The sequence below is a fragment of the Megalops cyprinoides genome, chromosome 6 (genome assembly GCF_013368585.1).
Source record: "Megalops cyprinoides isolate fMegCyp1 chromosome 6, fMegCyp1.pri, whole genome shotgun sequence".
Classification (NCBI taxonomy): domain Eukaryota; kingdom Metazoa; phylum Chordata; class Actinopteri; order Elopiformes; family Megalopidae; genus Megalops; species Megalops cyprinoides.
This window is the reverse complement of record NC_050588.1, coordinates 359,351-377,318: the sequence shown is the minus strand read 5'-3', so window position 1 is coordinate 377,318 and position 17,968 is coordinate 359,351. Positions and strand designations below refer to the sequence as shown.

Sequence of the window (17,968 nt, the reverse complement as noted above, 5' to 3'; positions counted from 1 at the left end):
AGAGCTCTCGGCACTTCTTCATATGCTTCTCAATCTGCTCCTCTGCTTGCTTTGGTAAAGGAGAGAGCGAGAGAGAGGGGGAGACTCGTATTTCTCCACCAGCCAAACCTCCAACCCCCTGTTCACTCTCCATCTGTCTGCGGAGGGAGAAGGAGGACGAGATCTGCCATCACAGAGAGCTTTCACCACAGTGTGATCCCTCCTTTACTGCCCATCAATAAAATCTTCCTCTGCGTTTGCAGCTTCACTCATTTACAGAAATTCTGTTTAGTCTTGGTATGTGCTTATAAACTGAATCATGTTTCTTAATTTGCTGTTGATAAATCCTACATTATAAATGGCATGACTCCACATCCTTTGTCTGCAGCTCTGCAGACATCAGTGGCTGATGCATGAATCTCACGCAGTGACTCTTTGTTTGGTCCAGGACAGTGCATGGCTGCTTTTGGGCTGCATGCATCAGGGCTGTTTGGAGGTAGAGAGGGCCTAGGTGTCTGGAAGGAAAGGCATTGTTATGCTGTATCTGCCATGACTGGCAGGAAGAAGAGATGCTATTTGTATTAAAACAGAGCACTGTAACCAGGCCAACAGAGCTGGGTTGGACTAGGGAATAGGGAGAGAAGGGGATGGGGGTGGGGAGAGGGGGGAATGGGGGTAGGGAGGGAGGAGCAGGGAGGTGCCAGGGGAATAGAGGGAGAGAGAGAGAGGGCGGGGCTGAAGACGATCATCAAGAGAGACAGACAGAGAGAGAGAGGTGATGTCACCTCTAGCCAACAGCAAATCAGAGCAGAGAACGGAGGGAGGAGAGAGGGAGAGAGAGTCTCAGAGGGTGGGGTTTTCTATCACTGCAGCATCAGCACAGCGGGCTCCATCTGTTTATTGGAGAGGAAGAAAAGAAAGAAAATCAGACAAAAAAAGAAAACGGATGAAACAGAGTGGGACAGGATGAGAAGGAACTAATCGTACTCATCTTTTCACCTGGTCGGGTAAGCTAAGGCCAGACACATCATGAATGTGTGTGATTAGAGGTTTGCTATAACAATGGCTGGTACTCAGAGCATACGCCTAGCCATGGGAGCAGGTGACTGTAATCAGGGGCACACACCTAGTCTGCATATGCAGTAGGCCTAGAATCACAGGACAGTAGGCTTGGGTGCTCCTAATAAAAATCTCAGACAGGTTTAATTGTTTTATTGCTCTTTTTCATTTAGGAAAAACTCAGAGTTTCTACATAGTGTTGTCTGTGTTGTTATTGTTACACATTATTACGTGTTATTATTATCCTTATGATAATCACTACCATGATTATTACTGTTAGTATTATTGAGCATGATTATGGTTGTAATAATAATAATGACAGTAATAATAATACTGAAACATATGCACAGATGTATACATGAAGTTCCATTCATATTTTGAAACATTCTAGTTCTTAATATTAGTAATACTATAGCTAGTTATTATTATTTGTTATTATTGTTATAATTGAATCCTTCATTACTTCTGCAACACCTTTGAAATTTATTCTGTATGCATCCTTAATGCAATACATGCAACAGGATGCTCCTTGTTTAGTGTAACCTAATGTTAAATGATTATATTTTTTATAGTGTGCTTGTGTGTTGTAGTATCAGTCTGTAGTATAGTGTATATGTACGTTCATTTTATGAAATACAGCAACATCATCGCCTACATTTCCTAAAATAGGACCTCTTTTTATGTTTCTTACATGTACTATTTATTGCAGGATTATCATAACAGTGAATTACATATAATATTATGCAGGACATAATCTTGCTTATTGTTTTATTGATCTCATTAAGTTGCATGAAGTGTTGCATTAAGTTTATTTATGGTACAGTGTTAAATACTGTTTATATCTCACTTAGCTCACTTCCCTGTCATATTCCAGATTTTTCCATCCTCTGTATTTGTTTCTACCTCCCTTTCTAATGTCTATCTCTGCGTGTCCTCTCCCTCTCCATTGTTTGAATCAATGACATAACTTTCTAGGGTATCCGTGAGCCTCCTAGACAGTGTTTGGTATGATTCAGTCTTTGACTCAGAGATTCAGAGAGTGTTTGGCATGATTCAGTTTTTGGCTTTAAGAGTCAGACGGCGAGAGTGGTCAATGATTCAGTGTTTGGCTCAGAGTCTCAGAGTCTCACAGAGCATTTGATTGTGTCATCCTCTCATGCCCAGCTCTGTGCCTCTGTGTCAAAAGGAGAAGGAGACAGGGAGATGGATGGAGGGAAGGAGAGGGATAGAGTGGTGGGCCTCCAGATTCATACCACTGCCATGAACCACCCAGGGGGTGCTGTGTTGATCCAAGGCACTTCACTGGATCATGTCAACGTTTTTATGTTTCAGCACTCTTATTCTGTACTCAGAACAGCTCTGTGCTGTACTCTACCAAGCCCCTAATAGATCCCAAAGGAGCCTGCAGACTGACCTGAGAACAGCTCTGTATTGTACCTGTCCTGCAGTGGGTCTCAGGTTAGCCTACAGACTGACCTGAGAAGAGAGGAATCTACATCTCTTTGTGTCTGTAAATGATGTGGTCTGGTTATTAAAAATGCAGACAAGACTGAATTATTCATGTGGATACAGTATCCATAGCGGTCTTACAGCAAGTATGGTCCATAAACACAGTGTAGCACAGCTGCAACCCCCCCCCCCCCCACACACACACACACACACACATACACACACATTTTGGATGGATGGTCTGTGATGGGAATCCCAGTGCAGACAGCCTTTTCAAAGTACAGGGCAGCATGGTATTTTAACTCCAGTATGGTCTGCACTTAGAGCCAGCATGTATCATTTTTTAATTGTGATAGGTTTGCTCTGGGATTAGCACCGAGTTTGGTCTTGCCAATAAAGCTTTGAGCTTAATTGCCTGTGACAGGGAAGGAGGGGAAGGGGGGGATCGGAAGAATTAGGAGTTAGAGGTGTTTGCGTTTGAAATTCAAAAAGCTTCTAGAGCCCAATGAAATATACATGCTGTCAGACAGTCTGTCTAAGGGTTGGTTTGTGTGTGTGTGTGTGTTGAAGTTATGAAGATACAGATTTCAACTGGACTGAGAACATGTCAGAGTTTGTGTTTGTCTCTTTTTTAAAATCTTTAATGTACTAAGTTGAGTGCTTTTGCACTCATGCCATTATTATCACATGGTTCATAACACTGAGTTTGAACTGAGGAAAAAGAGGGAGTGACACAGAGGGAAAAATGGAAACAAACTGGACGTGAAACAGAGGGAGAAATGGTAACAAACAAGAAGTGAACTAGATATGTAAGGAAGAGAGAGATTGGGAGAGGGAGAGAAAGAGACAGGGAGAGGGGGAGGAAGAGAGAGAGGGGGGGGGAGAGACCGTGATAGGGAGTGGGGTAGAGACAGATATTTGATATGTGATATTTGAATTTGACTGTTGACAGTTAAAGGAACACTGACCCTGCACTAGCATGTGCAGAGTACCTAGAAATGCTTGTTACTGTTGCTGATATGTGTTGCAGTAGACCCCCATTCCCCTCAGCACTGTTTTATATTGCTACTGTGGTATTTTATGTTGGATTGATTGGCTGACCTGTTTTGTGAGCTTTGCCATGGTAACCAAGCCCATAAAGATACACCTATAGCTTATCTCTTAGCAACAGTGAGGGGGCTGAGAGATACAACTATGGTTAATCTCTTAGCAACAGCGAGGCGACTGACAAATACACCTATAAATCATCTCTTAGCGACAATGAGGCAACTGAGAGATACACCTACAGCTCATCTCTTAGCAACAGTGTGTGGGCTGAGAGAGACATCTATAAATCATCTCTTAGCAGTCATGTTAGGCATGTGGTTGCAGACCTAAGACCATTCTCTTGAAGAGCATTCACTGTAAATCCACTAACAGCTCTGTCTGATCATAGTCCAATTACTGTCCCTCTCAAAATGGGAGAAACTAAATGCAACAAAGATTAGCTGTAGAACTGCAAAGATCCCAAACAGCACATAGAGCAGCAGCTCCAGACTCCAACATTTCTGTTTATCACGCACAGTAAAAGAGTCAGTCAGTGTCTGAAACACATTATATCCATAATGTCCACCTTTTAAAATAAATGATGATACTTTTTGTTTGCAAATGGCCTGACACAAATTAAAGAAACAATAACAAACAAAAACAAGATTTCTGTCTCAGTGACCAATGCACTAAATCACTACATGGGCACATTTGGAACAACAACAAAAAACTGCAAATGCAGGCTTGACTAACTGCAGAGTCTGGGAAAACTCAAAAAAGCAAAACATAAACAAATGGTCATCCACAGGAGATCATTTTACTTATGGGCTCCACACTTTCCTTCAGCCAGGTCCATGAGTAACACACTTGATGAAACAGAGATAGAAAGTTGCTGGCTTTTGTAGAACAAATGTTCCAGCAGACTCTGATTGAAATACACTGTCAGGACTAAGCCCTGGCATATATCATGAACAAATGTGAAATTGTTATTCTTCTTATTATTATGCTGATCTCGATCAGAGAGAAACAAATGCTAATTATATTATACAATATGGTGCGGCAGTGAAGCATAGTGGTAAGGTGCATGACTTGTAACCCAAAGGCCGCCGGTTTGATTCCCTGCTGGGGCACTGCCGTTGCACCCTAGGGCAAGGTACTTAACCCAGTATTGCCTCAGTAAATATCCAGCTGTAAAAAATGTAACCTAAGTCGCTCTGGATAAGACTGTCTGTTAAATGACAATAATGTATTTTTTTAATGTTCGCTAACAAATGATTTTGTAAAATAGGGAAAACATCCAAATCTTTGTAATGTAATGCAATGTAATGTAACAACAAATTATTTTAATGGAAATTGTTAATGCAGTGTTTTATACTAAGTAAGCATTGCTGAAGCTTTTTTTCATTCACCTGTATATTTTGAGATCAGAAAGCAGGTGTATCTTACAGCATGTACAAGTCTAGATGATGTGATGAGGCCCTGAAATGCCAGGAGCTCAGCTCAGAAGAGACTCCCTGCAAGCAGCTGGTTCTGAGGCATTTACAGCATTACCTTTATCTAACTCCAAACAGCCTTAGCAAAACACACACACAGAAAATGTGTATTCACCAAGTTATGAGATAGCACAAGGAACGTAACAATGTAATGCGCATATAAAAAAATTACAAACTTTAGTGCTATCAACACTTAGAAAGTTAAAGTTGACAAAGAGTGGTATGCTGGCCCCTACCTCATTCAGTAAGAGCACAGCAGCAGCTAACAGGCAGATAATATGAAAAAAGGATGAAGCTGTACATGTGACCCTCTCTTAAAAGTGGAACTAGTTTCCTTTTAAAGCATATGTGTATATTATTAATTTCTTTGTAATTTAAGGTGCAGTAAAGGAGGCAATGTACAGTAAAGGAGGGAAGGTGCGGTGATGGAGGTGATTGAGGTACAGTAAAGGGGCTAAGGTGCAAAAAGAATTTTGGATAGTTAATGAAATGGTGTGAGAGAAAGGTCCAGAAGGTAAAGTGAGAAAAGACTAGAGAGGTATGTGAGAGTGTGTATTATTATTATTATCATTATTATTATTATTCTGTGAGATATAAAACCTGGAAACAGTGGAGAGATGAAGGAGGGAGGGCGTGTGTCTGTGCTCTTTGTCACTGCCTCGCTTTCCTACTCCGCCCCCCCCCCCCCCCTTCTGAAAGGGGGCTCTGTCTGAGAAATATGAAAAATTACTCCCTCATTGCTTCCAAACCTCCTTCAGCTAGAGCATTCCTTCAGGCCAAGCAAGTGCAAGCCAGATCACTTACTAGAATTAGACACAATTTCCGTACTATATTATGGAGTGCAGTACACTATAGTCCATTGTTGAGCAAAGTGTTTTGGAAAGTGTCTTTGGGAGGAAGCACAGTATCTTACTGTTTCAGATACGGGCTAGCAGATAATACACAATTCTTCGTCTTGCCATCTTCCACTGAATGTTCTTGCCGCCAAAAGTTCCCAGATTTTGATGTTGTTCTGTGAGTCAAGAATCAGATGACGTGTCACTATTTTCCATTGAGCAGTGAAGTTTACAGCGAGGGACAGTTTCTGGGAACATTTGTGTTGGGCATACTGTGGCACTGGCACAGATTTGTACTGAATGCATGCTCTCTATCTCTGCTGTTTGTTCTTCTATCCCTCTATCCCTGCTCTCTACATAGCAAAAAGCACTGATTACAAATCAAAGAAGGTTATATTCATGTTATATAATGCCTTTGTCAGACCATATTTACGGGGGCGACAGTGGCTCAGGAGATAGAGCAGTCGACTGGGGATTGGAAGGTCCCTGGTTCGAATCTGACTTATCCTAGCAGAGTGTCGAAGTGTCCTTGAGCAAGACACTGAACCCCCAACAGCTCCCAGTGGCCAGTTGGTAAGCCTGTATAGCAGCCTCTGCCACTGGTAGGTAGATGTGAGGCATATAACTGTAAAGTGCTTTGAGTACTCAAATGAGTAGAAAAGTGCTATATAAATGCAGTCCATTTACCATTTAGAGTACTGGGTCCAGATCTGTGCACCACACTATAAGAAGAACATAGAGGCTCTTGAAAAAGTACAGAGAAGGGCACCAAGACATGGTACCTTTGGTAACGGGTTATGTGTCCGAGCACCACAATCTGAGGTATAGTGGGCAGGAAACATCCCCTATCCTGTAAATGTGCTTTATTTTTGTATGTATATATATATATATATATATATATACATAAGTATTCGGACGCCTGACCATTACACCAACAGGGACTGTAATGACATTGTATTCAAATACATATACTTTAATATGGAGTTGGTCCCCCTTTTACAGCTATAACAGCTTCCACTCTTCTTGGAAGGCTTTCCACAAGATTTTGGAGTGTTTCCGTGGGAGTTTGTGCCCATTCATTCTGTAGAGCATTTATGAGGTCAGGCACTGATGGTGGACGAGAAGGCCTGGCTCACAATCACTGTTCCAGTTCATCCCAAAGGTGCTTGATGGGGTTGAGGTCAAGGCTCTGTGCAGGCCAGTCAAGTTCTTCCACACTGAACTCATCAAACCATGCCTTTATAGTCCTTGCTTTGTGCACTGGGGCACAGTCATGTTGGAATAGAAAAGGGCCTTCCCCAAACTGTTGCCACAAAGTTGGAAGCATAACATTGTCCAAAATGTCTTGGTATGCTGAAGCATTAAGATTGCCCTTCACTGGAGATAAGGGGCCTAGCCCAAACCCTGAAAACAGGTGTGGCCAAATACTTTTGTCCGTATAGTGTACATATACAAATATGTAAGATCCTTTATTTGCAAAATTTTATAGAAGAGAGAAGAGGAGGTGTAAGAGAGACTGTGAGAAAAAGCGACAGAGAAACTATCAGGAGAGAAAGAGAGGAGGACAGGTGAAAGGAGCAACACAGCAAAAAAGGGACGCAAATGGCAGGAAGAGAGAGAGGGACAGAAAGAATGACCAGACCAGAGCCCAGATGTAGAGACCTCTACCTCGCAGGTGTAACAAAGTCATTTACTGCTTGAATAATCACATTTACTCATGGCCAAAACTACATAATAGAAGGGGCAGAAGGAACAGGGCTGGACAGGCATGAAGCAGGTCTGCAGAGTGGTTAAGGGCGAGGCTGAGCAAGCAGGAAGCAGGTCTGCCGAGTGGTTAAGGGCAGGGCTGGACAGGCAGGAAGCAGGTCTGCAGAGTGGTTAAGGGCGGGGCTGGGCAGGCAGGAAGCGGGTCTGCAGAGTGGTTAAGACACAAAGTTATACAACTTGATCATCAGTTAACAGCCATTAACAATATATTTACACTATACTATGCAATATAAACACAGTGCAGTGCTCACAATAATTAACATTACACCATTCAATATACACAGAGTGCTTACTATATTTTTACACTACACCATGCAGTATGTGCATAGTAATTAAACCTGTTTGTGTAATTGCATAAAATCCGTCATATGTGTGTACACAGAAGTGAATATGTAGGGAGGGGTAAAAAAAAACTGGTGTGGGGGCTGCTTAATATAAAATGGGACTTAAAAGAAGAGGTGTAGCCAGATAAGAGTGTTGGATCTGAGATGTAAAAGAAGGGATGTAGCTGGATAAGAATGTTGGCTTTGGGGCCAAAAACAAGAGGTATAGCTGGACATGAATGTTGAATATGTTGCATCTCCACCAGAACCATGCAAAGCTGTGTATCTGTGGTTAGGTCCATGAGTACTGATGGATTTCTGTTCTAATAGGACAGCAGATTTCTGTCCTAGCAGGATTATCAGATTCTCTTTCTCACATATAAAGATAGAAGAGAAATCAAACTAAGGTGAGAGGTTGCATTGCAGGTAGAGGGTTACATGGACCAGTGTGGAATGCAACAGATTTCAATTACCAAAAAAAGAAAAGTTGGCATGAAAACATGGGTCGCATACACACAAGCACTACAAAAATGATAACCACGTGAGTTGAAATATGCAAAGGCATAAACTACATATATACACAGACACACATGTGCACATATCAGCTTACAGGTACCCCATGCATTTAAATATTGAATAAACAACATTCCACATGAAAGACCCAGCATTTCAACATTTCACAAACACGACCACCTGCTGTCTTTTACCATCACTCTCTATCCCAGTCCCTCTGTCTGTCTGTCTTCCTGTCTCCCTCGCCATCTTTGTTTTCATGCTTAGAGCTGAGAATAAAGCTGAGAGTAAGCATCGAGCTGAGGGTAAGGGCAGTGCTGAGAGTATGCATGGAGCTGAGAGTAAGCATGGAGCTGAGAGTAAGTGTAGAGCTGCAAGTAGATGTAAAGCTGTGAGTAAGTGTAGAACTAAGAATAAGCAAAGAGATGAAGTAAGGCTGAGAGTAAGTATGGGGCTAAGAGTAAGCATGGGGCTGAGAGTAAGTGTGGAGCTGACAGCAAGCATGAAATCATCCATCCTGTATAATGACTTTGTACAATAACAGCGCAAGAGAGGAAGTGAGACAACAAGAAACTGGACTTATCTGGACTGACAAAGTGAAGGACTGAGCCATAGAGGGAGGGAGAGGTAATGGGAGACAGAGGGGTGGAGTAGAGGGAATAGACTTAAGCAACTAGCTACTAACAGGTGTCATTAAAATAAAACAGAACAGAAAACTCCAGAAAACACTGGCCTATAAATGTAAAGAGATTTCCTAAGCCAAACTGACACATACTAAGACTGTTTAATTCTTTCCTTTGGATACTGAAGTCATTTCTAACTTATAATAATGAGAGCAATATACTCTCCTTGTATTTTTCACAACCATAATATAAAACCAAACCCTAGTGTTTTAAGGTACTCCACAACTGCCCTGAAACCCCAGTTGTTTTTGAATGAACTCACCAGTTTGGGTCAGGATTAGTCAGCAGCCATCGGGAGCTTGAATCCATTTATTCCTTATTGTGTCTTGCCTTTAAAGTACATGTTCTAAACATGGATAATTGCCGCCTTCTCATTGTGGAGTGTGGCTGTTATGAATTTTCACTGTACTGGGAGTTCTGATGTTCATGTTTTTTCAATTGTGCAGCAATGTTACAGCTCTGAGGTATTGCTGCCAGTTCCGGTTAAGTCCCTATTTAAGGCTTTGCATCTTTTTGTCCTTAAAGCATCAGCTGTGACTAAATGGGAATTTAGCAAATGTGTGCTGAAGACCGTGTTTTCTAATGTTGCAAAACACTGTCATATTGCCACACTTGTAGTGTGTGGTCATATGTGTTATGCTGTGTGCGTGTGCTGTGATATTACTATGCATGTAGAGTGTAGTCATATGTAATAATGTGTACCGTGATATTACCATGTGGAGCCAAACTGATTTGTTGTATGTGAAATGGTCTCAGTGGGTTTTTTGCAAATATAAATAAGGACAAAGAAGAAAGAAAGGCAGATAGATGGATGTACACACAGGGACAGATAGATGGATGTGAAAAGAGAGAATGATAGATACAGTCAATGTGAAGACTGAAACAAGAACAGAGGTGAGGTTGGGATTGGGAGTTATATTAGAGAGAGAGAGAGTGAAAAGGTGGCAGAAACATGTGCAGATATGTCTGTGCTAAAATGCTTTAATAAGGAGGGAAGGATATATGGAAAGAGACATGAAATAAGGGAGAAGAATGAGAGGGTGCAGACAGAGAGTGGGAGTGGGGGAGGGGAGGATAGGGGGGGGGGGGGGGGGGGGGGGGGGGGGGGGGGGGGGGGGAATATCACTGTGAGCCACTGGAGTCAGGGGTTCCCATGGTGATGGGAGAGTGGGACATGGGAGAGACCAGCATTTTCATCTTACAAGCATGGGACACACACATTCACACACAAACTAACACACATGCAATAGCCCAAATGCACAGACACACATACACTCTTTGTATTGGTGAATGCATGTGGAGTCTGTATGAGAAAGACAGTGCATAAGATGCTGATGCGATGCTGAGATGAAGATACAGAAGAAGTGTGTGCAATCGCTGCACCTGTAGCTGAACACTGATCCTTTCCAACTCCTCATATTCTACAGAAGTAACACTCAGAAACACATGGGTAGCTTATTCATTGTGAGGGTCTGTTCTACTTACTTTACATCCAGGAGGGTTAAAAGGCCTAATAAAAGAATAACAATCCTGGAGTTTGGCCTTTACTGATCACATGCAATATTGCAGTTTTTTGTTAATATTTTTCAAAAATGTCTTCTAAAATTAACTATATATGTTTAAATCATGAAAAATGAAAAGCTTATTCTATGCATCACACTACAACACCAATGGTGACTGCCATCAGCCATTTTGCACCCTGCGCTTTCATTGGTGTCACCCTGTTGACACCAATGAGCCCAGTGAGTTAAAAAGCACTGCACAACACAGCAGGAACACACCAAACTCACAGGATAAGGAGAACAACCACATATACAAACTTCCTCCATCAAAGTATGCTAGCTAAGATGCAAATTGTTGCCACCCACAAGTGTATTAGATTTGTACATTTTGTTGAGCTGACTGTTTTTTGAAACACCATTTTATTTATCAATGTACTGTTTATATTAATGCTATCAGTATGGAATAGTGCAGAGATATTAATCTAAGTTAAAATGTGTTGAACAGGACAGCTGTTTCATGTCAATGCATTCTGAGCCCTGCACATTTTACATTTTCCTGCATGTTTTTTTACACCTTTGTTTGGGCAGCTACCCAATACACATGCAGTCTGACCAAATATTTGGGATTTTCTGAAAAACTTCAGAAATCCTGGGTTATACAATGTGGAAAGATTTGGGGGCTGCAGAATGTGGAAAGGCAGCACTCAAATATTCTCTCTTTACAGTACACATAGATGTACCAACCTTAAACATGTTCCACATTGCTTCAAATGCAAATGAAATTAAGGCAGCAATTACATACATATCCTGGCAATAATTCACTTACCTCACTTTGAATTATTCACCTTGCACAATCAATTTATTTACTTATTAGACTTGATGAGCAGGGACAGGAAGTCCAGCACAGACTAATTTCTGTACTACCCAATCTCCTCATTAAAATTAACAGACAATGCAATCACATTTAAGTAAGAAGGACTCTGCTGATGGATAAGCCTTACTCAGCCTTATTGTGTTCACAAACACACGATCAAGTAGGTTCAGAGCAATTATCGGTTTAAAAGTAAGATGTTGGGCTCCCCTATTTTTACTGCTATGACTATTGGTGACATCATCAGAAAGCGCCAGCCTACAGTGTGGCCAATCCCAGAGAATGCCTAATTCCTCTCCTTGATCTGCTTTCCAGGATGTGTATGTAATTACTCTTCCTCTACCACATATTTATCCACCCAAAGCAGCTAAGAAAAATGATCAATGCTTTAGCCTCTTGTAAGAATCTAACACAGTTGAAGGGCTGATATAAAGGGAATTCTTTTGTTGGACTAAGATTGCAACAACAAAATGTTTGTGTCTCAGCTGAGTTCTTTACTCCCATCCACCACATGAAGTGATCACTTGGCCTGATGTCAGAGAGTGATCACATGGGCTACTACGAAGTAAGAGTGTATTTCATGAGCTGTGGAACAAGCGTTCGGTGTTCTTCTAGGTCAAGTTAGTTTCACTCTTGTTAGCTAATTAATGTAAACAACATTATTTTAAGCTAATATTCATATATTCCTGTGCTTTGATACTATAGTTTATAGCTTTTTATATTGTTTTCTAAGATGTATTAGTTTGTTCGTTTCGCGTTTATTGTTTGCTGCTAAATTAGTTTTATTGTTTTGATAATTAGTGGGGCATGGAAGTTTAGTTTGCAGTGCTGTTTAGCTAGAGGCTGCATTACTGATTAGCAGGTACATTAGTAGCCTCGGTCAGACGAATACAAGGGAGTCTATCTGCCATAGTCCATTCAGAGAGAACATCAGGGTGAACAGCAATGTGCCATGTATCATCCAATCCCTGTAACCATCTCCTGCAGAAGATGCACTTATTGTGGAATTGTCAGTCTGCAACCAGAAAGGCTGACTTCATCACAGCATATGCCTCACTCCTCTCTTTCTAGTTCCTTGCCCTCACAGAGACCTGGATCACCCCAGATAATACTGCAACCCTGGCAGCCCTCTCCACTCCATACTCGTTCTCCATACTCCCCAACCCTCTGGCCAGGGTGGTGGGACTGGGCTCCTTATATTACAGGACTGGAAATTCTTTGTTCTCCCTCTCTCATCTATCTCCTCTTTTGAATTTCATGCTGTTGCCATTACTAACCCCTCTAGAACATGTATTGTTGTTTACAGACCACCTGGCCCCCTGGGAGACTTCTATGAGGAACTGGATATTCTCCTCAGCACCTTCCCAGAGGATGGAACCCCCCTGATCCTACTGGGGAACTTCAGCATTCACCTAGAGGCCTCTCAAACTTCTGGATCCTCCCCCTGCTGCACTCCTTTGACTTCACTCCAATACAGTTACCTCCAACACACAAGACAGGCAAAGAGCTGGATCCAGTCTTCCTCAGGGACTGCTCCACCTCAGATCTAAAAGTTACCCCCCTCCAACTCTCTGACCACAACTTTGTCTCCTTTTTCACTACCTCCTCCATGACCTACCCTGGTGCCTACCTCTGTCACCTCTTGCTGTAATATATGCAACTTGCCACCTTCAACCTTCTCTTCCAGAGCTCTTGCTTCTCTCCCAACCCTTGATGCTTTCTCTAAACTGTCTACTGACTCCGCTGCATCAACCCTTTTCTCTTCTCTGTCCTCTTCCCTTGATTCTCTCTGTCTTACTTCCAGGCCTGTACAACTCACTCCGCTGTATCTTTGGCTAAATGATTCACTTGCGAGAATAGGGCAAAGCTTTGGGCTGCGGAATGGAAGTGGAGAAAATTCAGCTCCTCCGCTGATTTGCTAAACTATCAAGCACTCCTCTCTGCCTTCTCTGCGAGTGTGACATCAGCTAAGGCTTCCTGTTATGAATCAAAAATTCAAAGCTCACTTTCTAATCCACATAAACTATTTTCTAGTTTCTCTTCTCTCCTCAATCATGCATCTCCTCCACCCCCCTCTGATCTCTCTGCCAATGACTTGTAAACATTTGTAAGTTGTAACATCCTATCCCAATAGCCCTCATCTCTCACCTCTTCCTCTTTTTCCTCCCTCCCACTCTCTAAATTCTCCCCTCTTTCAGATGCTGATGTTACTCACCTCCTTACAACACATTGACTCTGACATTGACACACTACCTGTGCTTTACCTCCTTTCTCTCCTGGAACAGCCTTTTTGACCTGTTTCAGTCTGGCTTCAGGGCTGGTCATTCCACAGAGACTACCCTATTCTCCATTACTGAGGCTCTTTAAACAGCCAGAGCTTCCTCCCACTCTTCGATCTTGATTCTTCTAGACCTTTCTACAGCCTTTGACACAGTGGAATAAATACTATCTCTCTGGAAGCTCCTTCAGGGCGTCCTGGAAAGGGGGGTTGTCCAGACCCCACAGCCTGTCTATGAATATCCCTCAAGGCTCTATACTCGGCCCCCTCCTCTTCTCCCTTTACATGCAATCTCTTGGCTCTGTCATCTCCTCCCACAGTTTTTTGTATCATTTCTATGCCAATGACACACAACTTTTCCTGTCATTTCTGCAATCTGACACACAGGTTTCTGCATGCGTCTCAGCTTGCCTGAAAGACATTGAAAGACATTCACAGTGAATGGTGGACCACCCCTGAAAACTGAACCTGGCTGAAACTGAGATGCTTTTCTTCCTATCCAAGTCCTCCCCTTTCAAGAGCTCTCCCTCAGTCTAGACCAGGGGTGGAGAGACACATGTCCTGCATGTTTTAGATCTCTCCCTGCTCCAACACAGCTGATTCAAATGATCAACTCGTTATGAACTCCTGAAATCTGCTGAATAACAAACTGATCATTTGAATCAGCTGTGTTGGAGCAGGGAGAGATCTAAAACATGCAGGACATGTGGCTCTCCACCCTTGGTGTAGACTCTACAAGCCTTACAACCAATAGCACTGTCAAAAGCCTTAGTGTAATGCCTGATGGCCAACTGTCCTTCTCCTCTCAGGTGGTAGCAGTGAGTCAGGCTTGCAGATTCTTCCTCTACAACATCCAAAGGATCCACCCTTATCTCACTACATATTCAACACAGCTCCTAGTTCCTGCCCTGGTCCTTTCACGCCTTGACTACTCTCTATTTGCTTGTGCTCCTGCCTGTGCAATCAAACCTCTACAACTAATTCAAAATGCAGCTGCACGCCCTTACAATCTCCCTAAACATAGTGAAGTTACTCCCCTCCTCATCTCATTTCACTGGCTTCCTGTTATCAGAACCTTGGTGCTGGCATACAGGACAGTGAATGGGACAGCACGCTCATACCTCTTCAAACCCTATGTTCCCTCAAGATCGCTGCGCTCTACATCTACAGGGCAACTGACTGTCCCAACTCGATGGGGTTAATCCCCTCAGACACAAGCCCTGTCTGTATTAGTCCCTTAGTGGTGGAATTAACTCCCCACAGGGATTAGGACAGCTGAATCACTGGCTATCTTCCAACGCAGACTGAAGACCCATCTCTTCAGACTGCATCTTGGTTCCACTAGTCATATACATGTAGTATTGTGATGTATTTTGATTTTATGTTCTAGGGACTGTTGTATCATGGTATACTTGGCTTCTGTCAGAGTACACAAGGTAACTTGTGGTAGGACTTAAATAGTGTTATGCTCACATTCACTGGTTTGGGAGTGTGGTTAGCCTGGTCTGATACTGTTGCTCATTTAAATCGAATGGATACGCTTATTTTCTATTATGCTGGAATTCACTTTCTAATGTAAGGTGAGGGAGGAGTGGGAAACATGTTATCTTTTGAAACAGGGAATCAGTTCTTGATGTTTTACAGAAATCATTAGCAAATTAGTGCTAATGCTAGAAAATAACATAGCTGTTGTTCAGAAACCCTGCATTCAGTTCAATGAATTTACTAAACATGACAGTGTTTGTTCTGCCTCATAAAAAGTCTCTTTACTTCCATAGCTGTGATCATCTGACAGAGGCTGATCCAACCTGTGGTCTGCCTGTCAAACAACATGGCTCACTCATCTGTCACCTAATAAGAGCCAGAGCAATCACAACTAGTAACAGAGAGAGAAAGACTGAGAGACAGTGAGAGTGAGACTGAGGGAGATAGATACAAAAAGAAAGACTGAAACACATTGAGATTGAGAATGATATCCTGCCCATTGTCACAGAAATTACTATTAATTATTTTGAATGGTTGGGTTAAACCTTGCTGCAGCACTTTTTGACACAAGTATGCCAATAAAGACCCTCCACTGGAAGTCACCAACTCCTTTAGGGATTGCACTTTTACACAACAACCTCCAGGATGGCATTAAATTCTCAACTCCTAGCGGATCCCTCCACTTTGTATTATGTAGGTTAGCTAACTTTTTGTTGCCAGGGCTTTAAGAAACAAAGATGTTAGAAGTTGTTGCTTCTGAAGATTTTAAAAATGCAGATACATTAATCCCCTCCAGTGTAAGAGAAGGACACTGTTCCTATTAGTAGCTACTGAGTGTGCATTGATCATAATTTCTAGAACCTGATGCTGTTGCTCTGCCACTTGTTGTCCATCAAAAACCTGCAACAGAAACACTGCATCTTCCAGAGATGCATGTTTCTGTAGTTGTCTAGGAATGACCTGGAGTTCACACCATATTTACAAACATCCTAATACAGCAAAACATCAGAATTAACAAAAGGCATGTTTTGTAGACTTTCAAAAGGCATTTGATTTAATTTAACTTGAAGGATTATTGTTTAAACTTTTTCAACGTGGTGTGGGGGTGAAATATATGACATCAACTCAGTATACAATGAAAAAAATGTGGTATAAAATGGTAATAAAACAGGGATGCAACTTGAGTCCAGGATCTTTCAGCATTTATATCAATGAACTGGCAACAATGTTGGATCTGTAGCCCCTGGTCTCACTGTAAAGGATACTGAAATCACATTCCTACTCAATGCAGATCACTTGGTTCTGTTGTCTCCTTCTGTTGTCTGATTGTAGTTGATGCTGATTCATTTTCTGGGTTTTCAAATGTATTAGCTGAGTGGAGAGGTGTAGGCCTGGCTAGTATACTGTCTTAGCCTCCAGTTTTTTCTTTCCTCTTTCCCTTTCTCTTGTCTGGTTAGGTCACCATCGGTCATTTGGCTTTAGTTGTGAAGTCACTGGTTTTGATGCAGTTAACTAGACTTATTGCATGTTATTTAGCAATACAATATGTAAATCACAATAAAACAATTATCACTGGGCAACCGGAAACCAAACAGGTTACCTTACTAACACCTATACTATCATCACATCATCACAACTGACCAAGTCAAATTAAGAAACATGCAAACAAATGGATTAATGATAAGTACAATTGTTTATTTCCCACCTGACTCACAGTGATGCCAACTGGCTGAGTTTCAAGGACTAATTGGCTGGTTCTTGTTGGCTCTCTGGCTGATTTTTTCACTGACTCTCTAGGTCATTTTCATTGTCTGACTTGTTTAAATCTGAACTGTCCATTCACTGTTGTACCTTACTATACGCACTTTTGTACCTTTGCTTTGAGTCAGTCTGGATATTAGCATCTGATAAGTGACTACACGTAATGTGTATATACAGGTACATTTAATAACTTAACTTAAAAACTCAATGTTCAGTCACTATTTATTTCCACTCAATGTTCAGTCACTGTTTATTTGGTTCGGCTATGTTTTGTGTTGATTTGGGGGAGGGGCAGACTGCCAGTCAGAGCACGGAACAGAGAACAGGGAACAGAGACAGCCAAAGAATGGGCTGTCCAGTCAGCAGCCGGAATGAATTAGATAATTGTAACATTATGTTATCCATTGAACTCAACTGCACTAGATATTATTTAATGTAAAAATAAAAGTAGATTGAACTATGTTATTGGTCTGTATGCTATTACAGTCATGCGCAGTGGGTGTCTCTCTTTGTGGGACAGGCCCTAATGTATATTACCATCCACATATCGATCAATGTGTGAATGAGCCTGGGTCAAACTACAGGTGTATTTGTGTGTGTGCATGTGAATTGGTGTCAGGGGGGAGTTTACATGGATGTCAAGGAGACTGTCATGGAAACACAGAAGAGGACACACAGAGGAGGAATTAGGAATGAGTGGTCATCTCGGATGATGCGCACTCATTCCATTCTTTACAGCTTTTGATAAGGCAGACATTAACCCCTAACCCTTACGGAGAGACAGGGAGAATCTGTGGCTTTCAGACGGTGCCTGACAGAAAGGGGAGGGGCCTGACAGAAAGTATATACTGTGCAGGCTCTGCTGCTGGGAGCAAGGCTCTTTGTCTCAGCTTCTGTCACGCTATACAGACCTGCCTCTGACAGTGAGACAGAGTACATTTTT

The 17,968-nt window shown here is 42.0% G+C and overlaps 1 protein-coding gene across 1 annotated transcript in view; it reads left to right on the top strand.

Annotated features, from left to right (window-relative positions):
- The first annotated feature begins 801 nt into the window (after positions 1-801).
- Positions 802-17,968, top strand: part of LOC118778659 (neural cell adhesion molecule L1-like) — a 55,201-nt gene continuing 38,034 nt past the window's right edge. Inside the window, exon 1 of the mRNA XM_036530267.1 lies at positions 802-986. The gene's annotated coding sequence lies outside the window, so the exon portion shown is untranslated. The remainder of the gene's footprint in view (positions 987-17,968) is intronic.